This window comes from Lynx rufus, unplaced genomic scaffold, assembly GCF_022079265.1.
Source record: "Lynx rufus isolate CCGP_SWC_20201006 ecotype Redwood Valley unplaced genomic scaffold, mLynRuf1.p SCAF_1, whole genome shotgun sequence".
Classification (NCBI taxonomy): Eukaryota; Metazoa; Chordata; class Mammalia; order Carnivora; family Felidae; genus Lynx; species Lynx rufus.
In genome coordinates this window covers 158,795,001-158,821,114 of record NW_025814823.1, presented here as the reverse complement: position 1 = coordinate 158,821,114, position 26,114 = coordinate 158,795,001, and the positions used below count along the sequence as shown (strand labels likewise).

General features: G+C 36.1%; 1 protein-coding gene and 1 non-coding gene across 2 annotated transcripts in view; both read right to left on the bottom strand.

The window, feature by feature from the left end:
- LNPEP (leucyl and cystinyl aminopeptidase) overlaps nt 1-26,114 on the bottom strand; it is a 94,537-nt gene that overhangs the window by 61,345 nt on the left and 7,078 nt on the right. The window lies entirely within an intron of this gene.
- On the bottom strand, nt 8,156-8,290 carry LOC124523611 (small nucleolar RNA SNORA13). The gene has a single exon (XR_006965049.1). It is a non-coding gene; the product is annotated as a small nucleolar RNA SNORA13 (small nucleolar RNA).

Genomic DNA, 26,114 nt, shown 5'->3' with positions numbered 1-26,114 from the left:
ATTTAAGAAAATGTTGCTTTGGATTCTTTCGTCAGTACTTCGATCTTAACCTTAAATTGTATACAATGTAACATGATTACTCATTGCTCTAATGGGATGTTATTTGTATAGGAAGAAGGAATCCTATAGAAACAGGAAATTTTCTAAAACCTCTTAAATCCACATATACATACTATCTATAAGCGAAAAACAAAGAATGTCCTAGTTGAAATTTTTCAGTTTTAAATAATGTAGGCCCATGTGGTAATAATCTAAGAAAACTGAAGACATTTCATTAGATAACATGAACTGGTGCTCTTCTATGTTGTCTGTGAATCAGTGTCAATCCACAAACTGTTATCTACCTATGACAGGATACATGTGGATAACTAATATTTTTAAAGTTTTATAGCAATCTGGGGCGCCTGGGTCGTTCAGTCGGTTGAGCGTCCATCTTTGGTTCAGGTCATGATCTTGTGGTTTGTGAGTTCGAGCCCCGCGTCGGGCTCTGTGCTGACAGCTCAGAGCCTGGAGCCTACTTTGGATTTTGTGTCTCCCTCTCTCTCTGCCCCTCCCCTCCCTCTCCTCTCCTCCTCTGTCTCTCTATATCAAAAATAAATAAATGTTAAAAAAAAGTTTTATAGCAAACTGTCAATAATTTTATGTCTGACAAATTTAATCATTTAAAAAATGAAGCTTATAATTTGCATGTCTTTTTTAATGATGTCTTTCATCATTAAAAAATGATTCATTTTTTAAATGCTACAAAATTTATGCAACAGGTTAAAAATTAAAAAACAAAAAACCTTGATTCTTCGGCTCACATAACTTGGGAAGCAATGGCTTGACAATGGGAAGCAATGTAACTATAATAGCAATCCAGGTCGATATGAAGTTCTCAATTATGACAGCAGCAGAAGTAAAAAGGAGGGAATGATTACAAGTCATGTTAAAAAAAAGAGAATACCAAGGAATTAATGCTCCCTTGGGCCAGACAGTTCTGTAAGATGGACTGACAGGAGGAAGTCAATGTCAATTCCCAATCTACATTCTGGCTTGGATAACTGGAAGAAAGAATGCCTTTCACGGAGATTGATAATATAGGTTTCCAAATTCTCTCTCTTGGTGTTCTTTTTTTTTTGTGGGGGGGTGGGGGGGCGGTGTAGTGAGAACAGTTATAGGATGGCATTTGGTATGGGATACGATGTATTTAATACATCTGTCAGCGGGTGGAGATGTTTGATTAATGGCATATTATAAACACCTAATTTTAGAAAGAACTTCAAGTCCTGCCTCTTCCACTGACTGCTTGATCTCAAATGGGTTACAAATATCCCTTAGCTTCAATTTCCTCACCCATAAATGTGAAAAACATTACTATTTTCTAGGCCTGTTATGAGGACTGTGTTATATGGATCTGGTCTCAAAACAGGGATTTATGGGGAAGATTCAGATTTCAGAATCACCTCTGTATACATAATGAAAACCGTGCAGATGAGTGAGACTACTGAGAGGGAGGGAGGTAAGAGTCAGAGAGTATGAGCATTGAAGAGGTGGGCAGAGGAAGAGGGGCAAAAGAGGAGAGTAAGAAGGAATTTACTAGAGGTAAAAAAATTAGGACAGTAGTATCCCAAAAAACAAAGGAAGTTTTCATGAAGGAAGTGGTCAGCATTAACTGTCTTTGAAACATCAAGTAAAATGAGGCCTAGAGAGGTTATGAGATTTGGCAACTAGGGAACCAGCAACTTTCATAAAGCACCTTCAATGGAATAGTGGAAATGGAAGCCTAACAGCCCAAAGAATGGAAAATCTACATGGGAAGTCAAGGGCTGCAGACTATTCTTTCAAGGTACACAGTTGTGTATCAAGAAAAAAGACATAGGGTCAAACTAAAAGATAATATGGCACAGAGAAAAGTCCTTTTGTTTTTTTGTTCGTTTGTCTGTGTTTAAGATGGGAATAACTTAAGCATGAAGGAAAAGTAAAGAATGACAAAACGTGCAGGTGGAGGAGTAGATGAGAGGAAATGTTAGAATAACATCCCACAGGGATGGGAAGATACCACAAAAACTCCAGGAGAGAGATTAACCTGGGTGAGAACTAGGCACTTCTCCTCTGAACCTGGGAGACAGAAGGTGAAGACAGAGAAGAAGCATGTACAAGAGCATGGAAAACTGAGGATGTGAACAGCAGAGAGCCTCCATGTTCTCTGTGACAGAGGAATCAAGGCCATCTGCCCGAAGGCAGTTGTGGGGAAGGATAGGTGGCTTACGGAGGAAAATAAAGTACAAAAGCTTAGGCAGAGGACCAGGGAAAGTTGACCCATGGAAAGGTTATGGCTGAGAAGGTCAGTAAGTGCAGTAGAACTTCTCATACTACCAGTCTCCATAAATGCCTTTTAGCAGTACTCACCAGCCCAAGTCTAAAAGAAAAAAAAAAAAAAAGAAAAAGAAAAAAAAAAAAAACATGTATGTGTATTTTACCACAATTTAAAATGGAAAATATAAATGGAAAATATTTTTAAAGAGTAGAGACAGCAGATGGGTTAATCCAGGGTTAAATATGTAGAGAGGATGTGGTAAGAAGCTACAAGGAAAATGCATAGAAGGTGCTGGCAAGAGAGAAAATGATTAAATGAGGGGTTCAATTTAGAAAACACCAGAAAAAGTAAAGCTATGGCAAACAACATGGTGAGCAACTTGAATTAAAACAAGAAAACTTCCCACAAACTTTAATCCCTTTAAACTACCATCACATTTTCTGAGAAAATGAAATGAAATGGGGTATATTTTGAAACAAGCCAAAACAAATTTAAAAGAATAGGCCTAATTTCAATAAGGCTTTTTGGGAAGATGCAAGATTGCTATATTCAATTAGGTATTATAGCAACTTGCTATATTCAAATTGGGCCTTAACAATAAAGAATTATGCTTCTTCTGAGGCCTCTCAGACATATTTAAACAGAGCTGAAAGCTCCAAGCATGAGACAACATTTATATTTTCTAGATCACTTCCAAAGGGAAACGTCATTAAATTTCTGAAGTGACGACTAATTATCAAATAACATAACTATTTCCCCAATAAGCAATCCTCGACTATCAAAAAGATATTTTATTTTTTTAAAGTTTAATACTAAAAAGGCAAGAAAACAACTAGAATTCAGAACAAGAACAGTGATTTTTCTGTACGGATCTAATCTGACAAAACATTACCTAATCCCCTGGCCCCTGCCACAGATGCACTCAAAGAAAACTTCTTCCTATTAATCACAATGCTCATGTTAAGTTACAAATCTAGATATATCATCTTCTCACCAGAATGTGAAGAGCAGACACTAAGAGACAAATTTTAAAGATGTTCTCAGTAGCTCCTTTCCCTGATACATCCTGTTTGCTTACACTTCAATGTATGAGCAGTGTCATAAAATATTAACACAGAAAGTCCTATATGCATTTCTACTTTTACATAGTACTGCTTCAAAACCACATTTAATTTTCCATTTGACAGGCCCAAGGTCACAACCTAGGATGCACGATCCATGTAAGGTCTTTCTTCTGTTCCCCTCTCCCTCCTTGTGTCTCTTGTGAATACACAAGACAGCAGTGAATGGGAGACTAGGGGTGGGAGGCAGGAAGATCAGAGAGAAATGGTCAGTTCATAAGCAACATAAGCTCACTTTATTTAGTTCTAAGAGAGACTAAGATTTAATTTTCCCTTTCAAGCTATCTCTAAAGTTCATTTCAACACATATAAAAATGCTGTGGGAGATTTCCACTTCCAATATGACACAGTAATTGGTACCAGACTTTTCTTCCTCTCATAAATGACTATTAAACTGGACAAAATAATGCAACTATTTTTAGCTACTGGATAAACGAGCAATACTGCGAGGCTACATTTGCTTGGCTCTCTGCCTTGGGACAATTTTCTAATTGTAGTATAGTGAGCTGGAGTCCAAGCAGAGCAGGGCTAGTGGCAGAGACAGGACACTAGAGAGGATGGAAATGCACAGAGTGAGGACCACAGAAGTTTGTACAGGGGTTCCCTGAGAATCCTCAACCAATGCTGAGTGTAAGTAACTACATAAGGCTTACAAAAGAGTATCTGTAATGAGGTTAATATGGAATAGAAATACTAGAGGTCAAGCAGCATAGGCAAACATTGCCAGTTTAACCCAACCTGAAGAAAGAGAACTCATTAACATTCTGCACATCAATTTGAAATGCCAGAAAGGCTTCACTTTAAGGGGAAAAGCACACCATAGAATAAGACCAAATCTAGACCCACATTAAAACAGTCTAAAACCAAGCCCTAAAGCCCTAATAAAAACCATGAGGAAAAAACAATCTGGGGGAAGAGTTGTGCTAACTTAGAGGGGCCTGAGAAAAAAACTTGAAAAAAAAGCTTTCCACAGATCTTCCCTAGCAAACCTATACAAGGTAATCAGCCAGCAACTAAACTGCCACTGAAACAAACAACACTGCAGAGAAATTAAAAGAAAAAAAAATTCAGCATCTCTACAATGTATCAACCCTACCCAATACATAATAAAAACATTTCTAGGCATTCAACGAAACAAAAATGTGACCCATAAGAAAAAAATAAGTCATTAGAGACTGACTTTAAGTTGGCCCAAATACTGCATTTAGTAAAAACTTCAGAGCTGTTGTTTGAAAAATCTCTTAAATAAAGGAAAATATTTTTGAACAATAACAACAACAACAACAACAAGGGAGAATACATGAACAGATGAGAATCTCAGCAGAGAAACTAAAACTGCAAAAAAGGATCAATCGGAGAAAAAAAGGAAATTCTAGGACTAGAAGTTTCAAAAATTAAAATGAAAAACTCACTGAATGGACTTAATAGTAGATTGGAGATAGCAGAAAAAAGAATTCATGAACTTGACAGATTACTAACAATTACCAATTTGATAAACAAAGGAAAAAAAGACAAGAAAAATGAACACAACATCAGAAATTTGTGGGACAATATCAGATTGTCTAACATATGTAATAGGAGTCCCAGAAGACTCTGAAAATAAAGCAGAAAAAATATTTGAAGACATAATAGTTAAAATTTTATTAAGTTTGGTGAAAAACACTATTTACCAGATCAGAAAAGCTCATCAAACTCCAAAGACAATAAATACAAAGAAAATCATATCTAGCTACATCATGGTCAAACTGCTGAAAACCAAAGATCAAACCTTTAAAGAAGCCTAAAAACAATATGTTACATACAAGAGAAAAATAAGAATACTAACTTTTCACCATAATAATGGAGGCCAGAAGGTGTGAGAATGTTTTTAAGGGGCTGAAAGAAAAAAAAAAAAAAAAAAAAAAGCTGCCAATTCAGATTTCTATATCCAGCGAAAATATCTCTCAAAAAATAAGACAAATATCTTTCAAATAAATTAAAGCTGATAAAATTAATCTCAAGCAGATGTGATTACAAGATACTATAAAGCTTTGAGGGAAGTGATACCAGACAGAAACTCAGATCTGCAGGAAGGAAAGAATACCAGAAAAGATGAGTAAGTTGTCAAAAATAAAAAAATTATATATTTTATTCTTCTTCAAATTTCCTTAAAACACTATATATTAAAACTATTTGCTTAAAGCAATAATATGTGGGAAGTTTTTAATATATATAAAAATAAAAAAATTGACAACAAGAGCACAAAGAAGAGAGGGGGTGAATAAAAGGAATTATATTAAATTATATTTGTAAATTGAGAAGGGGAAATGCTAAGTGTCCAGTGAAAAGTAGGAAGTATAAAGTAAGAAGAGAGAATGGTCAGGTGTAAAATGTTAAATGGCATAATTTTTTTAATATTAAATTTATTGTCAAATTGGTTTCCATACAACACCCAGTGCTCATCCCAACAGGTGCCCTCCTCAATGCCCATCACCCACCATCCCCTCCCTCCCACTCCCCATCAACCCTAAGTTTATTCTCAGTTTTTAAGAGTCTCTTATGGTTTCAATAATAGCCAAATTATGGAAGAGCCTAAATGTGCATCAGCTGATGAATGGATAAATGGCATAATTTTGACAATAAACACACTTTAATAAGTTAAGGATGCATATTATTAGCCCTAGAATAATCAATAAAAAAGTGATTTAAAAGATGTATAGGGGGGCGCCTGGGTGGCGCAGTCGGTTAAGCGTCCGACTTCAGCCAGGTCACGATCTCGCGGTCCGTGAGTTCGAGCCCCGCGTCAGGCTCTGGGCTGATGGCTCGGAGCCTGGAGCCTGTTTCCGATTCTGTGTCTCCCTCTCTCTCTGCCCCTCCCCCATTCATGCTCTGTCTCTCTCTGTCCCAAAAATAAATAAACGTTGAAAAAAAAAATTTAAAAAAAAAAAGATGTATAGCTAAAAAGCCAATGAGGAAAATAAAAAAAAATACTAAAAAATACCCAATTAACCCAAAAGGGGGCATCAAAAAAGAAACAAAAACAATAATAAAAAGGACAAATAAAAATGATGGCAAAATCATAGATTTAAACACAACCGCATAAAAAATTTCATTAACTGTAACTGGATTAAACATTTCAACTAAAGGACAGAGCTTGTCACAATGGATTAAAAAAAGCAAGACTCCACTACACACTGTCTATAAAAGACACCTTTTAAATTTAAGGATACTATTAGGTTAACAAAGCAGAATAAAATTTTATAATGATAAAAGGAGAAATTCATCAGGATAAGATACCAAGCTTAAATGTGTATGTATCTAATAAGGGAGCTTTAAAATTCAAAACAGAAAATGGCAAAACTCAAGAAACAGAAATATCCACAACCATAATTGGAGATTCTGTCATGTCTGTCTTCGTAATTGACAGAACAAGTAGACAACAAGTAGGTCCATAGACTATCTAAATACTACCAACTGATTTGGCCTAAAAGACATTTGTAGAATATTACACCAAACAAGTGCAGAATACATATGTAACCTTTACCAAGGTAGCCCATACACTGAGCCATAAAATAAATCTCAATAAACTTTAAAAGACTGAGTTTTTTTGAGACTGTGTCCTCTGACCACAGTAGAAATAATTTGAAAACCCAAAAATAATGAATTAGACAATGTCTAGATATTTAGAAAACAGAAAATGAACTTCTAAATTATTCACAAATCAAAGAATAAACAATAACAGATTTAGAAAATACTTAAATAATTTTTTAATGAGAGAAATTTACTGCTTTAAATGCCTATATTAGAAAGATGTTTAAAATCAATGATATAAGTTTTCACCCTAAGAAACTAAAAAGAATAGTATAGTAAACCTAAGCAGAAAAAATAATAAAGAGCAGAAACCAATAAAGTAGAAAACAGAAAAGAAAGTTAATAAAGCAAAAAAAGCTGGAGGGCAGAAAAATAGTATTACTGGTTGTTAATCATATTTTCCTAGAAATTGGCCTTAAAACCAACATTATATCAGGTCCTCGTAGATCTCCAAGACCCATTTTTCACTTCTCAAAAGTCTGGTTAGGTTAGTGTAACAGAGGAATCAGAATTGGGTCCTGGACTACAGACAGAGATCCTCTTTCACAAGCCCCACCACCTTATATCTGTCCCTCCTCCAAGAGTATCTGGTAAAAAAAAAAAATCATTTAGCCAGTGTTAATGCTAGCTCTACCCAAATTTAGAAAAATCCATGTTCTCCCCCTCTTCTTTAAAATAAAAAGCTAGATTTTTTTTTGTAAATCCGAGTATTTAAAAGGAATTGGAGAGCTATTATATTTTTAATTTTTTTTAATGTTTATTTATTTTGATAGAGAGAGAAAGAGAGCGCAAATCGGAGAGTGGCAGAGAGAGAGGGAGACACAGAATCCCAAGCAGGTTCCAGGCTCTGAATTGTCTGCACAGAGGACACGGGCTCAAAGTCAGACACTTAACCAACTGAGCCACCCAGGAGCCCCAGGAGCTATTATTTAAAGGACACTTCTTAGAATCTCTTCTAGGTAGAAAGTATTCTTTTACAAAAAAAAAAAAAAAATCAAAAACAAACAAGAAAAACTGTGCTTAACTCATCTATTTCTGTATTTAGATTTTTGTATATTTTTTCTTAAAAAGAAAAATCAGTCCTCTTCTAAACCCTTTAAGAGAAACTATACATTTAAAAGCAGAGTTAAGATCACATGTGTAAACACATTAATATAAAAGGAAAAACTCTTACTTTATCCAGCTCCTACACCAACAATATTCAAATTAAAATTCAAGGGCAGGAAAAGGCTGCAAAGCTTCCACCGTTTTTGACACCACATTCACTAGTTTCCAAAAGTGAATTGGCAACACAAAGGCTACCAGAAAAATCTCTTTTTAAGTGTCCATTTGAAATTTAACTGAAATTAACTCAATAAGAAAAAGAAAAAGCAAAAAAAGGGGGGGGGGAGGGTCTCATTTTTAAGCATTTGCTTTCAAGTGCTTACTTTATTTAGGGTAAATCACAACTCAGGTTCATTCTGCAGAAATACAACCATCCCTACAGGGTCCCGAAACCAATCTCCATAGCCTTTGTTCTGAAACTCAGGAACCCAAGGGCCAAACCTATATTTAAACTAACTAAATCATTCCTCAGCTCTCAGCCATGCTTCAACAAATCCCTAAGCACATACAAACATGCACAGTGCCTGCTCTGTCTCAGACAAGTATGTGAGACCACACACGTGTAACATGCGTCTCAGTTTCTCTCAAACATGCATGGCTGTTGTGGCCACTTCCCTTTTGTATTCTTAGCGCACCCTCTTCACTCTCCTCAGCTCATGGGTCTCTCTTTTCCTGCTCTTTATTATACTACTCCAATGTAATCCTTCCAAATCCCTAGTTTCTTTCACCTTTTAAAAATCAATTCAACTATTACTAGAACAAATGTCCTCCTGTGACCCATTCCCCTACTCTCCCTAAAATAGTACACCATAAAAATTAAAATGCCTAGCTGTTCTCTTAGGACGAAAAGGTTAGAAAGACTGCAATAAAGAAATGCTTCAAATGAGCTCTTAAAAAAATAACCCAGCGAGACTTTCACAGATAATACTTTTTTCCCCCTATGGTAACTCCTGAGACAATCTAGGAAAAGCAAGTTGATTTATAGTAAACTTGACATTATCTAGTCATCATTCTAAAGTAATCCTGCCAACTTGATTGTTTATCCAGGACATGCTTTCTTCTTTAGTAGCCACTGTCCACAGAGTTGTGTTTATAATTAGACTGTGCAGTGTTAATTATGCTGGCCGCCCTGCCAATGTTCTACAGCAACTACAGGGAGAGATCAAAACAATCATTCCAAATCATGAGTCACCTCACTCTTTCCATACTACAAACCCTTGGCAGTCTCTCAAACTTGGAAAATGGAAGTTGTGCACACTATACGCTTATACGGCCTTTCACATTTAGGATGAAATACTAAGTTCCAAAACCTGCTCCATACTTTTTTCTAAAATAACGTACATTTTAATCCTGTAACTTTTTGCTTATTACAGAATTACAGGTTGAAGATGAGAAGGTTTAGAAAAATTTCAAGGCTTAGTTTACCCTACAGAGAAGGGAATTTCTGCAGAAGTAAACTATAATTATAGATTTTGCTTCACATTTAAACAGTTCCTCCAAGGGAGGGGCTCTTATCTCATTCATCTTTATATCCCTGGAGCCCTGCAGGAAAAAAAGCCTGCAATAAATGTTGAAATGAAAGTACCAACACTCAACACATTAAAATTAAGTATTAATTAACGAAAATTACCTCCAAGGCCACTCATAAATTCTCTGAAGGCTGAACCGAAGCTTGGAATAAGACAGAATTAATATGTTAGCCATGAGGTTAAGAAGGTCCTCTAACACCTGCTGTGGGGCTGGATCCTAAGTCAGCAGGGCCTAGTACTACTTCAGTGAATATGGGCTCTGAGTCACCGCCTTTCTTTTCTACTAGACCCGGATTCTTCAGACTTTCTACATTTCCTCCTCTTTCTTCAAAGCCAGGACATAATTTAAATCAATTATGATATAGGAGACATAAAGTATAGTGCTGAGGAACCTGTGGATTCTAGTTCTGGCTCCAGAACTTAGTTGGGATCTCAGTGTTCTTATCTGGTAAAATGGAGATAATAACTGCCCTGTCTGCCTAGACTATCATAGGGGTTACATGAAATAAGTGGGTCATAACACTTTGCAAACTATGAAGTGCCACATTCATAGTTTGTTGCTACTATATTAAATAGCCACAGTAGGAACTTCAAAATCTCAAGCCAGTAAACACATCCTTTTTTAGCCAAACACACTAGCATTTCTCTTTAGGATGCATCAGTACAATTTCCCCCCTCACACCTTTTACTATAAAAGATGATTCTTAAATGCCACTCACAGCACATGTCATTAGATAAATTCATAAAATAAGTAAAGTCCAGAAACTCCATTTTGTCTTATGTGCCATAAATACCAAATGATAACATAAGCAACAATTCTGGCCTCTTGACATCTTGTAAGATCAGCATCAGCAATATCTATAGAGGCTTTCAGCCAGTGTGAAACAGGATAACTTGAGATAATTCTGCATCACAGAGATTTTAGCACACAGGTTTTATGTTTTAAGTCATTTGACTTCTAATATACTTGCCAAATGGCTGTCTTGATTGTAAAGACACTACAACCTTTCCCAAAATATCCCTAGGGATTAAGTGCATCTAAAGGCCATGCTCATTTACTATAATTACATTTACACAATAAAACTCAGATAACCAATGACAGCTACAATTCATAAGAAGGCAATTTAAATTATATAATGGTCACATTGTGACTGAAATAACCTAAAGGGCAGCATTACATAGACATGAATTTTAATTTACCAAACTAAAACACTCAGTCAATAAATTTATCACCATCTTCAAATTGTACACATTATATTTACTCAGTCTAATCACAGCTGTTACTTTCTGTGCAGTCTTGTAGTCCTATAAGCAAAAATCAACACTTCAGTGCAGGATGGCAGCAACAAAGAAGATGAGTTTGCTAGTTTAATGTTGCAGCTATGAAGCACATTATTTTAAATATCTATCAAGTAGGGGTGCCTGGGTGGCTCAATCAGTTAAGCATCGAACTTTGGCTCAGGTCATGATCTCGCCATTCCAGAGTTTCAGCCCCCCATGTCAGGCTTTGTGCTGACAGCTCAGAACCTGAAGCCTGTTTCAGATTCTGTGTCTTCTCTCTCTGCCCCTTCTCTGCTCACGCTCTATCTCTGTCTCTCTTTCTCTCTCTTGCAAAAATAAACATTAAAAAAAAAAAAACTTTAAATATCTATCAAGGAGAACATTGAAGATGAAAAGGAGGCATTCTACTAGAGAATGCCAAAGGCCAAAAAGTATCAAATACAAACATGAGCTATAGCACATAAAGAATCCTGCCACAAAATGCTTCAGATACAGGATTCAATGTAAAGGATCAAGGAGAGGGACAAATAAACACCTGTAGTTTAATTCAAACCTTAACTGTAAAACAAGAATTAAGAAGAGTAATTTCCTTCAGTAAATAAAGAAAATTTTCTACCTCAACAAAGTAGATGTTCTTTTAACTTATGTCCACTTAAACCTCCAAATTAACAAATGCTGTTCATTCCCCCCTGAAAGACATTTTCTGATGCCAAGTGTCCACTGAATGTCTAAAGGGCTACTCTCTAGAAGATTCAAGCACTTATGTCCCCACCAGGGCAGTTGTATTCTTGCCAAGAATTAGTTGTTCTCCAATCAATTTATGCTAGTTAAAATTATAACTGTTGTTATGTAAATAAGTACTGCATTAAATGAAAAAAAGAATGAAAACTGCTTCTACGAAAGCTGAGTATGCAGCAGAAAGACGCCACAAAAATGAGTCCCCAAAATAACACAGCTGCCAGATTAGGTATTAGCAAGTAAAACAAAAAGATTAGGGGAGGAGGGCCCTACAGAAGAATTTTGCTCCCAGCCTTCAAAGTGTCTTAAGTTCTCAAACCTTTGAAAAATAATGAAGACCTATAAATTACAGATGCGTCACAAACAGCACATATCATATATAAGATGAAATATTGTAGAACTCTAATCAGTGGACCTGTATGCAAAATAAAAGCTTTAGTCAAGAAGATAATATTAGTAACTAAGTTAACACATTTTGATTTGAAATGCTAAAGCAATGTTATTTTTTTATGATTGCCATTTTTATCTAGGTTTTCAGTTATTCATTATATTTGAGATCATGTTAAAGGGAAAGTGGTCTAAATTTAAGGTTCACCCTAACAGTTCATCCCAACAATCCCCACACACACATCTAAGTTCCCCCAAACACAAATCATAATGGGTACATCCACTTGTGAACGTCAAAAGAATAATCTTTCTATAACACCTAAGAACTTTGCTCTGCAGTTATACTTACTGATAAGTTTAAACTATAGAATGTTTAAAATCATGTCTCATCGATACATGTCAAAACCTAAAATAAGTTACTTGACCAAGTAACTCCATAAGAGAAATGCATCCTAAGAGTAACTGCAGAAAAATATATGTGTAAGAATGTTTACAGCAGTCTTGTTTACAGAGCAACAGAAAGGAAATAATCGAAGTATGTGACAAAGGTATATTCATACCTAATAAAGTATTATACAGACATAAAAGTTATTTACATCATAAAACTTATTTACATCTATTTTAAACATGGAAAGGTATTCAAAATATAGTATTAAGAGGCAGGTTATGGAATTTTAAATAAATAAATATTCATCCAGTTGGAAACACTGTAAATAAAAATGTAAACACTGGTTATTTCTGGGAGTTATGAGTATGTTGGGTGTTTTTAGTATCTATATTTTCTACTTTTTAAATGTATAAAAATAGAACCCCCTTGAACATGTACAGATCATGTTTTAATCTATGAAGATCTAAAGTTAATAAAATGATGAAAAATTATCAACACTGTTGAGGTGTCTTAAAAATGGCCCTGGGGGCACCTGGGTGGCTCAGTTGGTTAAGCGTCTGACTTTTGCTCAGGTCATGATCTCGTGGTTCATGGGTTCAAGCCCCACATCCGGTTCTGTACTGGTAGTGCAGAGCTTACTTGGGATTCTCTCTCTCCCTCTCTCTCTCAAAATAAGTAAATAAACTTAGAAATGGCCCTGGATGGTGAAATCAGGAAACCAGGTAGAATGTACCATTAACCTCTGATGGAACCTCCTATTCAGAGGTGGAGTCTGTATCCACCTTGAATCTAATGGCCTTATAACTTGTTTCAATCAATGGAATGCAGAAGTGACACTGTACAATTTCCAATCCTAGTTTTTTTTTTTTAATTTTTTTTTTTAACGTTTATTTATTTGTGAGACAGAGAGAGACAGAGCATGAACAGGGGAGGGTCAGAGAGAGGGAGACACAGAATCTGAAACAGGCTCCAGGCTCTGAGCTGTCAGCACAGAGTCTGACACGGGGCTCGAACTCACGGACCGCGATATCATGACCTGAGCCAAAGTCGGCTGCTTAACCGACTGAGCCACCCAGGCGCCCCTCCAATCCTAGTTTTAAAAGGCCTTGTTGCTTTCATTATTTCTCTTTTGCTGACCTGAGAGCCCCATGAGAATAAATCTGAGCTAGCGTCCTTATGGATGAAGAACCACATGGGAAGACAAGTCCAGCCAACAGGCAGCACCAACTGCCAGATATGCCAGTTAAGCTATTTTAAATCTTACAGTTCCAAATTAAGCTGCCAAATGATGGCTGCTACAAGTGACCCCAGGCAAGATCAGTGGAAGAAACATCCAGCTGAGCCCAGTACAAATTGTTGACCTACAAAATAGTGGGCAAACAAAATTGGTTATTATTTTAAGCCATTAAGTATTGTCATTTGTTACACAGCAACAGATGAATGATTTATCCATCCTCTACACAATATACTATTAATATCGTGGTGTACATTTCTTACACAATCCCCTAAAATCACACTACACATACTAGTTCTACGATTCTGTGACATCTTGGAAATGGGAACAGAAGCAGGGCCTCATGGTTAGACTCCAACTCAGACACATAAGAATAGAACATCCGGTATTCAGAACACTCAGCATTCTTTATACAAAACTGTGTGCAACTGTGAGCTTTCCCTCCAAGGGCTTTGAGGAAAACTTGAAGTACATGACTTCATTGTTTCTTACTCCCTTATCAACAGATGTGGGGATGCTATGCCTGGGGCCCTAGTACAGGACCAGGGCAAACAATGAAAAAAGTAAGACCAAGTTCGTTATCAAAACCATCATCTTAACACCACCACAAACAGTGATAAAAACCAACATTCACTAAGGGCTTTAGCATGCGCTAACAATGCACTGGGCACAGCAAAGTAGTTAGGAATGTCTCTGAAACTAGACTGCTATGTCATTCCCATGTAACCTTGATTGAGCAAGTTCATCTTTCCAAGTTCGGTTTGCTCAATTGTAAGATGGAGATAATAACAGTACCTATCTCACTGAGTTTTGAGAATTAAATGAGATATGTATAAAACATTTAGAACAGAGCCTAGCACATAATAAAGTGCTAAATAATTATTAGCTTTCGGTATTATTAATCAGGATTTTACATACGTCAACTCATTTAATTTAATCCCCACAACATTTTATAGATGAAGAAGTGGGAATTGGAGAGTTAGATAACTTGCTAGTGAGTGACATGGCCAAATTTCAAAACCATATTTTTCTATGGTAGCTAAACCCTTCAAGACCATGTGCCATGACTTAAAATAGGCCAGGAATGTCAAACTAGGTCCCATGTACCAGAGAAATGCCTCATGTCTCAGCAGCCTCTGGATCTGGGGTGGGTGGTCACAGAGCCATCCCTACATCAGAGCTGAAGAGCTGCGAAGAGGGTTGGGATGGTGTCAGAGATCCACGAAACTACTGCCATGTGTCAAACAATGGCACTATAGTTTCTACAACTCTTTCAGCCAGGCATTTAGTGGGTACTGAAAAAGTACTGCTTGATTTTGCCCAATTTACATTCCCTGTTACAACTCCATCCTGGGCAGTAAATCGAACTTGCTCCCTCTTTCATTAGGATTCTGAAATTATCCAAATACAACACAGTTACCCATTTCACTGAAACTTTATTTTTCGCTAGCTCACAAAACTAGAAGCTTTTTATGAGACACTCTAAGCCTGTTATATTTTACAGATTATTAACTTTTGTTCAAAATTATTCAGATACTTAGTTAAAACAAATGAAAACAAGATTTTTTGAACTTTTAGATTTTAATTTTTTGCAAGGAAGATGGAAGTGAAACAATGAGTGAGTTTAACCCACACAACTGCACAGCTAAGTTTAGATCAACCCAAGTTCAGCTCAATGATTTTGAAAACAACCACTTTCTCAGACTTACAGGAAATGGTTAAGCAACCACAGAGAAGTCATTTGTTCTTGCACCACAGCAGACACATTTTTTTTTAACGAGTCCTTTTCAGATAATAGAACTTTATAACATTGTGCAAGCACTCATCAACCTAAAGAGCAAGTCTACAAGATGCTATGGTTATTACTTTATTCTAGATACTCTATTTCCTTTGAAAAGAGCAAAGAACTATGAAATGCTTTTTTTAAATGAGTTTTTACATTTCATAATAAAATGAATTCTCAAGACTTTAAGACCAAACCAGAAAAATAAAAATCATTGCAAGGGAACAGACAAGCTGACATTTCAAGACTGAGCAACATGGTTCCATGCTGTTCTCAGACAAAACAGAGACTAGATATGATAGAAAAAAATTATATTCCTAGAGAAATTTCTCATGTTCTACTATAGAACATTTTTTGAGAAAATCTATTTGCTGTCTCTTTTACCCTATAGTACTAGTTGAATCCTGATACAGGAAAATGTGACACTTGGGATGATGGAATCTGCATAATTATAAATAAAGTAGTTTTCTGGCTAAAAGATAAAGCCTGACTAATTTTTAAAATTTGTGGGTTTTTAAGAAAATTTTTAATGTTTATTTATTTTTGAGAAAGAGAGAGAGAGAGACACAGCACGAGCTCAGGAGAGGGTGGCACAGAATCTGAAGTAGGCTCCAGGCTCAGAGCTGTCAGCACAGAGCCCAACATGAACTGTGAGGTCATAACCTGAGCCAAAGTCAGACACTTAACCTATTGAGCCACCTCAGTGCCCCTTAAAATTTGTTTTTTAATGCAAATATTTCTAACACATTTTATTATTTTCCTATCTTCTTACAAAGACTGATCTCAACATATAGTCATCACTGGGAAAAAATAACTGCAATGCTATTTGTTGGGACACAGAACTCACTGTCCCAACTGATAAAAGAATACTAATATAGGAAATGATGCTCCCATACCCCAAACACCAAACTGGCCAATTTGTTTAAAAATACATTTCAATTAGCAACTTAAAATTTTACAGCAAATTTGGGACACCTGGATGGCTCAGTCGGTTAAGTGTGCCACTTTTGATTTCGGCTCTGGTCATGATCTCACCGGTTTGTGAGATTAGACCCGTGTCAGTCTCTGTGCTGACAGTATAGAGCCTGCTTGGGATTCTCTTTCCCTCCCTCTCTGTTCTCCCCTGCTCACTCGCTCATTCTCTCAAAAATAAACTTAAAAAAAAGTTTACAGCAAATCATATCGTGTGAGATTTTTTTTTTTAATTATACTTTAGATTTATTCACTGAACCAAGTCTCACTGCAGCTCTTTCTTTACTGCAGTTATTTTTCAGGGGATTTATAAGCTAAACTGAAGATCAATTTTGATTATGATTCACATACCAGACAGTAAATATTTCTTGAAGACAAATTATTCTGTTTGAAGAACCCAGAGAAAAGAAAGATTGAGAAAAAAAAAATGAGCAGTGCCACAGGGATCTGTAAGAAGGTATCAAAAGGACTAACATATATGTAATTGGGAGTCCCAAAATGACAGGATAAAAACATTGAGACAGAATAATTATTAAGACATAATGGCCCCAAACTTTGTAAATATAGTGAAAGACACACATTTATAAATTGAAGAAGTTCAATGAACCTTAAAAATAAAAGGACCAAAGACAACCAAACAAGACACAATCAAACTTCTAAAAACCAAAAGTAAAAAAAAAAAAAAAAAACACTTGCAACTAAATAGGAAAAGAGTGATATGTTACATTTAGGGTAACACAGGTACAAATACCATGAGTTTTTTGTTTTTGTTTTTGTTTTTTTTAGGTAAACTCTACCCCAATGTGGCGCTCAAACTCACAACCCAGAGATCAAAAGTCGCATGCTCCACAGACTAAGCCAGCCAGGCACCCCTCCATGAGTTTCTTAACAGAAAACCATGAAAGCCAGAAAATGATAGAGCAACATCTTTATTGTTTTTACATATATGGAACTGTTATTATATATGTTTGTGTAATATACATAATACATGTTCTATATTACACAGATATATTTATACCTTTGTGTAAACATGTCTCCAGAATACATAAACAACTTCTATAACCTCTAACCAACTCTTGAACAGCCATTTCACAAAAAAAAAAAAAAAAAGATGAACTACTGCCAAAAAAAAAAATACATTCAATATCAGTAGTCATCAGGGAAGTGCTATTAAAACTGCACTGTGATACACACACTGGATTGGCTAAAATTTAAAAAATTAATCATACCAAATTTTGGTAAGGATGTAGAGAATAAGCACTCTCAAACACCACTGATGGAAATGTAAAATGGTAAAACCCGTTTGTAAAACAGTTGGCAGTTTCTTAAGTTAAAACAGACAGCTCCTAGGTAATCCAACCAATCAACTCCAAGGCATTTACCTAGGAGAAACTAAAACAAATGTCTACACAAAGACTTGTATTTGAGTCTTCACAACAGTTTTATTTGTAATAACTCAAACCTGGAACCAAATGCCCATTAAGAGGTAAATGGATAAACAAAGAATGGCATATCAATACAACAGAATACTATTCAGCAATTTAAAAAGAAAAGAGAGAAAAAGGAACTACTGATAGAACATGGATATTTCAAAATAAATTATGCTAACTGTAAGAAGCCAGGCGAAAAAAGACAGTCTATGATTCCATTTATACAAAATCTATATAATTCCATTTATATAAAATTCTACAGAATTAGAAAGTAAACCAATCTATGGTAACAGAAAGCAGGTCAGTGATTGCCTAAGAATGGGAATGGAGGGAGGAATAAATTATAAAGCTTTCTGGTTTTGCTTTGACTTTAAATTTTAAAAAGGTAACACCAAGAATGAGGAATATGCAACACTTCAGTACTCTGATTTTAATTATAAAAAGTCCAATCTGAGAGGTTTATTTGAACAATAACTACTCATTGGCAGACACCAGACTTTAGACCTTTGTTCCAAAATGGCTTTTTCTCCGCTCACAAAAAAGGAAGCATAAAAAGTCTCCTGTTTAAACGTATTCCTGACACTTAAACACCAAGAGATGTAAGGCTAATTCTCTATAATATTAATAAGTATTTCAAAGTACTTCGAATGGCTGCATTAGGATGAGTGGGTATATCACCTATTTTTACAGAATTCTCGCTCAGTTGGCTGAACTTATGTGTATATGGCAGGGTGTACATATTTATACTTAATCAGTTTACCATATGTCTTAATTTGGGGGCAAGACAGTTTTAAGCAGATCAGTCCTAGTTATTAATGGCCCCAAAGAGCCCCAAGAAAAAAAAAAAAAAGACAGTTGATTCTAGTTCTCTTAAAGATCCAGATCATTCTATGGCAGGGCAAGTATGGGACAAAGGGTTTTATAACATTCTGGACAAGCAGAAAACAAAAATAACTGAACTTTGTAGACCTTTAATTCATTATAATTAAGATAAGTCTAAGACATCACTCAAGGGCTGAGAAGTTAAATGATGCATCCATATTAAGTGTTATGTTGGAGGGAGGGGGTATTGGGAAAGAGGGGCAGCTTGTTGAAATCCCTTCAAATATAAACAGAATATAGATAAAAATCCATTTTATAAAGGACAATTGAATACTTTTTTAAAATCTGTGTCCTCCCTAGAACTATCCAGGGCTGAAATGAAATGACAGTAGAGTCTTCAATTAACCAAGGCGTCTGAGGTGTGGCTTGTCAGATATTCCTGGCTAGTACATTTCCTTCTATGACCTAGATCTATCTTAAACTCGCTGCCCAATTCCATCAGCTCCACTTTCTACCCATTTTAGACTCCTAAGGTGTTCATCTCCAGCCCCTGTAAAAGGCAAGTTTAATGCTTAGAGTGACAGTTCTCAAGGTGCAGTATGGGTACCCTGGGAATCCCTCATATTTTTTTAGCGGTCTTCAAAGCCAAAACTGTCTTCACGTTGAGATGTTATCTGCCATTTTCACTCCCATTCTCTCGTAGGTATAGGGGAGTTCTCCATAGGCTACACGCACGACATGAGATACAACAGACTGAATGCAAATCTGAAAATCCAGTTGTGTTCTATTAAGCCAGACATTAAAGAGACTTGCAACAATGTAAGATAATTCCTCCCCTAATTTGTTTTGGAGGATAGCTATTTTTCATTTAAAAATGTCATTTTTTTTATTGTCACTATGAAATTTACTAATTTTTATTTTTAAAAAAATTTTCAGTGCTAATTTTTAGTACAGTAAATATCTAGACATATAAACAAAATCTCCTAGAGATTCACAATAATTTGTAAGAGTATAAAAGGGGTCCTGAGACCAAAATACTTAAGAAGCATAACTCTTGCTTTTAAAGATAAATAAAAAATTCCCAAACTCTCCAGATACCATAATTCAAGCACTGAAATTTCATTATACTGTTTGAAAAAGCATATAGAGTAAATACATGAAGAAAAATAAATACAGATGGTTTGTATAACTTTATACAAGGGCACAAGGGGTTTTGAATCATCCTGGATTCCTGGGTTCAGAAAAAAAGAACTGAACCATTTGTGTTTCTTTCAGCATCCTTAGGAAGAAGGAATGTAGACTCCAACCATTTGTTCCTATGGAAAAATATAATCTTCTTTACCTTGAGATAAACAAACGGTCCAAAATATGGCTGCCTATGTTCCCGAAAATTCACGTGCTGAAATGCATGTGTAACCCCAATGCAACTGTATTTGGAGACAGGGCCTTTAAAGAGATAATTAAGGTTAAATGAAGTCATGGGGGTGGAGCTGGTAAGACGGGTGTTCCTGTAAGAAGAGGAAGAGCCTCGAGAGCTCTGTGCAGAGGAAAAGCCATGTGAGGACACAGCAAGAAGGTGGCCATCTGCAAGCCAGGAAGGGGACTTTCACCAGAAACCAACCATGCTGTCACCTTTACCTTGGACTCCCAACCTCCATAACTGTAAGAAAATAACATTTCTTTGGTTTAAGCCACCCAATCCTGTAGTATTTTGTTATGGCAGCCTGAGCTAATACACTGCCTATACCATTTCTGTATTATAACTCCATAAATATACTGAGACGGGGAGGGATATTTTTAAGAGGGAAGGAGATGTTGAATAAATATCTTCACAGTTTACATATCATAATTTATGTTACTTGGCCACTAAGGAGTTGTTTCAGGTTTTTTCTCAAAATGTCATTTAATTTTTATCCTTTGATTAACCTCGGGACAGAAACCCACATTTTCTTCCTCCTGGTTACTGTCATGTCTAATATTCATACTTTCATATCTCAGCTCATGCTGTAATACACTTCGACCATTAGTTATTCTGTTGTGTCGACTAATAACCCCTGCCTCTCAATGGTTTTGCCTGATTGACAGCCATGACGTAGTTTCACCTACTCTATTCTACCCATAAGGCCACATGAATGCTTATACATGGCCAATTCATGCCTTCTTCCCAATTCTGGGATAGTAGGAAATTCCTTTTTAAAAGTCTCATTTAACTGGCTTGGGATTTGTCTTTGTGGCTCACTAATGAAGGGCAAAGTCCCCAAGAGTAGGCCAGCCAGAAGGCCCCACAGGACTGCAGGAAAAGAAACTGATTTAACTGCATCACTTTGGTCTCAAATGCAAACCTGCTAACCTTCATCTTGCTTCCCCTCAAACACTACGACCATTTCTTATTTAGCACTATCGTCCCAGTACAAAGCACAGGGTCTGAAAAAGCAGGTGCTGGAAAGGCGTTTCAGTGGAAAAGAAAGCTGAATGAGCACTGATAAGAATATTCAAAAAAAACTGATTTGGAATTACTCTACTTGTCTTAGAGAAATTTAAAGAAAAAGGAAAAGAGCACTGAAATTCAACCTTACTTGGGAAAAAAAAACTGAAAAAGTAAAAATGAAACACAACTGTTACTTAAAGTTTGTTCTGGAGTTGCATGAAGTAATATTAGTCTCAGATAACCTTTAATGAGCATCTAATATGTGTATCTAATGTGTGGAGCACTATGTTGGATACCAACTCTATTAGGAACCAAATAGAGGACAACTGTGTGCTTTCTGTCATATGTAATTGATGGTTCCTGGCTGAACAAGCATGTACATTTATACAGAACAGGAAATGTGGTTTTCACCATTCAGAAAATGGAGTCATAAACAAATGGTACCTCTGCTTTCATAATATACCATTTATGCCTCTTTGAACATTCTTGGGAAGAAACATGAACTCCAAAAAACATGAACTCCAATAACTTATTCCTGTGAGAAAACACTATTTTCTGAACACTGAGGCTTCCTAGGAACAATTGTGACTCAAGGAGAGGAATGCCTCTACTATGTTCCCATGCAATCCAGCCATACAGCCATTTAAAGGATTATTTCTTACTTCCTTCACCTTGCTGTTGTTCAAAATCACTACCTTATATGATTCAGAAGTCCAGGATATTATCTTAGCAAGGAAAAAAACCCAACAACAACAACAGGCAACAGGCCCAGAGACTTCTGGCAGGGTGGATGGAGGTAGGGAGGTAAATTGCCATAAATCACAACAGATTATCAGAGCCAAAGAGGGGCTGCCAAGTTACATTCCTTTAGCAAAAATAATAACAAAATACAGTGTCACAGGTACTAGCACAACTATAAATTCACTAGTAAAACTAGTTTCTTATTAAGCTTCTGTGAGGACACAAACAAAACAGGTAAGAATTTAAACACATTATATTATAGACATGTTTGTTTGCATTCCCGATGTCTGAAATACAGGCCTTGTTACCAGTTAAAGAAGTACCTTTATTCTATACCTTCATGTTAACACTACCCCTTTTAGTCTTGAATTCCTAACTGTTTCAACCCCACCCAAGAGACAAAATATATTTAATACCTGATTTAACACCGAAACAAGTTCTACTTGTATGAAGTGTGTATGAAGCGAGGTGTGCTTATTCCATTTGCTTGACAGAAAAAGAACTAAACTGGATGTAGAAATGAATAGTTCCTCTACTCTTAGGCAACACTTCCCTCCAAGTGTTACAAATGCATAATTGTTAATAAATATGAAATGGAAAGAATCCTATACTGACCTAAAGCCTTTAGTAAACAAGATACAAGAAATATCATTTGTGGCCCAACTTTCAAAATCTCACTATGGCAGGAATGTGCCATATCACCATGTCTCCTAGACCTCAGTGATATCAGAAAAAGTTTTGAGCTTCTGTGCTCATTTTAGTTTTTTAACTAAACATATTAAAACATCTGGATATTATCTTTTTTTTTAATTTTTTAATGTTTACTAATTTTGAGAGAGACAGAGTGTGAGCAGGGGAGGGGCAGAGAGAGAGGGAGACACAGAAACTGAAACAGGCTCCAGGCTCTGAATTGTCAGCACAGAGCCCGACGCCGGGCTCGAACCCACGAACTGGGAGATCATGACCTGAGCCAAAGTCAGACGCTTAACCGACTGAGCCACCCAGGCACACCGATATTATCTTTAAATAAGAGTCACAGAGCCAGTGAGTAAGGAGCCAGGATTTGAAGGCCGGCAGTATGAATTACTTTGCACTATTACGCTACACGATAGTAGTCTTACAAAAGGAGGCAGATTCATGGGTAGATCTCCAAATGAAAAAATAAAAGTATAAAACCAAAACTATTTAAGGAAAGCAGTGGGGGATAGGACCCGTGCTCCTCCAAACCTGACCGTTTTCAAAGAGAGTATACTAAATTGTGTGTTCATATACCTTTTTTCAAAATTTATGCTGCTGTATGTAAGCTTTCCAAGGGCAGACAGAGACAATACTGCACTCTTACTTGACTCCAGCTTTAAGAATAAAGCTTAGGGGCCACCTGGGTGGTTCAGTCGGTTAAGCATGCAACTTCGGCTCAGGTTATGTTCTCACGGTTCATGGGTTTGATCCCCTTGTCGGGCTCTGTGCTGACAGCTCAGAACCTGTAACCTGCTTCGGATTCTGTGTCTCCCTCTATCTGCCCCTTCCCCACTTGCACTCTCTCTCTCTGTCTCTCAAAAATGAATAAATGTTAAAAAAAATTAAAAATTAAAAAAAAAAAGAATAAAGCTTGGAACAAGTTAGCACATAGTGAAGGTATATTTTAATATATTTATTTGAGAAAGGTATCCTTTTAAAAACTATTATTTTTTAAAAGAAGAGATAAGTAGGGACCTGTCAAAAACAAATTTAAAAAATACTTGTTAACTGATGCAGTTTAAAATGGTATGCAAGAAGAATCTGTATTAAAATATTCCCTCTGGGCTTCTTCTCTGACCCCCAGTGCTGATTCCCCAAAAGAAGAACGGACCAAGGAGACATGGAACACTAATTTTGGTTTGTAATATTTTTAGTCTTGATAAAAATAAGAAATGAAGAAAAGCATTAGCAAGATGTAAAAAGGAAGAAATTCAAAATGAAAAAAGTAAATAAAGAACAACAAAAATACATTTGAATCCCGGTATTACCTGGTTTCTATAAAATAGACTTAAGACAAAGCATTCATCTAAAACAATTTTTCTACAATAAATTCTGTGTGCGTGTGTGTGTGTGTGTGTGTGTGTATTCATTTCTGTATTTATTTTCTCTAGTTGTTAGTTATAATGGAATAAAGAACTAAGAAAATATAAAATTTACAATAATGTACAAAGTCCTAGCAATAACCATTTAATTCTACTGAACAACCACCATTCAAAAACACTTTCAGTTCCACAGAGGAAATACTCTACTTAAAATTCTGGCCAGAGGGCACCTAAAACACATCAATTTAACAAGTGCAACAAGATATCCCATGGACTAAAGAATACAGACAAACAGTACAGAGTATTGTCATAAGGATCAGAATTCACAAAAAGACATGCCATTTTATTCACTTAAAAGTTAGCTAATATTCTTATGGGGAAAAATTAAAATTATTGTAGCTTAGTTTTCAATTTTCTTTTCTAGGCTAAATTATTTACCATAATGTTTATATTTATATTGAACTTGTCCTCCAATCAAATTTATAATCTTTATCACATATAGTAATTTTTAAAATATTTCCTTATAACATAAGTCCCACAGTCCTTGACAATCCTCAGGGCACCTCTGAGAAAGATTTAGCCATAAAAAGTAATTGAAATTGTCAATGCATCCTAAATACTTATGCTCATCAATCTTTCAGGTAAATCTACATAACTACAAATACTTTGTAAAGATTTAAAGCTAAAAGGTTTATTTTTAATTCCATCAAATATTTGGATATAGTTCCAAAAGAATCTTAACGTATCATAATTCATTATATAAAATGAAAAATGGCATTAGGCATAAAAAATACCTGTGAGTGATTTAAAGAGAATGCCTATCACCGAATGAGATCTGCAAAGAAAATTTATGAGGACTCTTCAGTGTATGCAGAATGCTTTTGAGCTAGAAAATACCTCAACTGGTGAATGAATTTGCTAGACCTGATGTCAGAGGGATTTGAAAAAGAACTATTTTGCTAATAATTCTGAAATACTTTTCCATCTGACTCATCAGACTGATAAAATTCAATGTAAATGATAATCTTAAATCTTCATAGTAAAAACTTTGCCATCAATTTACAACTTGCTGAGGGTTAATTTGACTATCATTAACCCATTGAAAAATATAGTGGTGATTATCCAAAAGTCTGGGATTATAACTACATTTTTGTCCACCAATAGTCACTGTCATTTCATTATCTGCCAAGAAAAGCTTCTATGCGTGAAGTCAAGTTTTTATCTCAACAATGTTTCCTGAGTTGGCAGTTAATTAAACTACAACCATGTGCCGAACTGCAATGAACTGCACTAGAGCAAAGTTAGCCACACTGTAGTGAACATATGCTTATTTCTACCTACTTCAAAACACTATCATCTAATCCCCAAGTCAGACTGGACCCTCCTTCTATGTTCAAGTATCTTTCTGTGTGCTTCCTCCAAATGAAAACTTACAAGCTTCTCACAGTAACCTGTACTAAGGAAGATGGATGTGAGGCTGCTGTTGTAAACAGCAAAGCATTTCTTATTCCTACTAACACTCACTACATCCACGCTGAGTTTTCTTAATCTAGCCAGCCAATCTAGATACTGAAAGGACAATGTCAGTGGCCCAAAGGGCTTAGGTACTTAGCACTTAGTTTAAAGGGCAGAGAAAATACTGCTAATAAGTATAAAAAGGAAGCAGCCCAAGCTCATGGACATTATTTTGATAAATCTTGGACATACTCATTCCTTCCACCAGGCTCTAAGGTCCACAGCAGCCCCTATAAATCACCGAGGGCATTCTGACAATTATGGAACAAGAAGAAACCAGACAAGGATCAAACCACTTCTGCCTTCGAATCCCACTACCAATACCAAGTTAAAGAAAGATCTTTAAAACAGTTAGCTCTCTTCAATCACTCCCACTAATCACCATGCATTTTTCCTCTGAAAAAAACCCTGGAGTGGTGCAATGCTGTTGAGATGATGACTGTTCTAACAGCTATTTTAAATCTTAGGAAATAAGTTTCAGCTGTGAGAAATACCATAACCACCCCCCCCCCCCAAAGCTTCCCTGCCCACCTGAAAGTTGGTCTAGGACAGTGAATGCCTAAGACAGTTGTTTACGAAACACTACCACAGAGCCCTGGCCATTATTTGCTGCAAGATCTAGGAAGGAAAGGAGCACACCCAACCCACAAAGATACCCATTCTTTCACTGTAGTTGTCATTCTCCTTTAGCCCAGTTTATGAAATTCTCCCC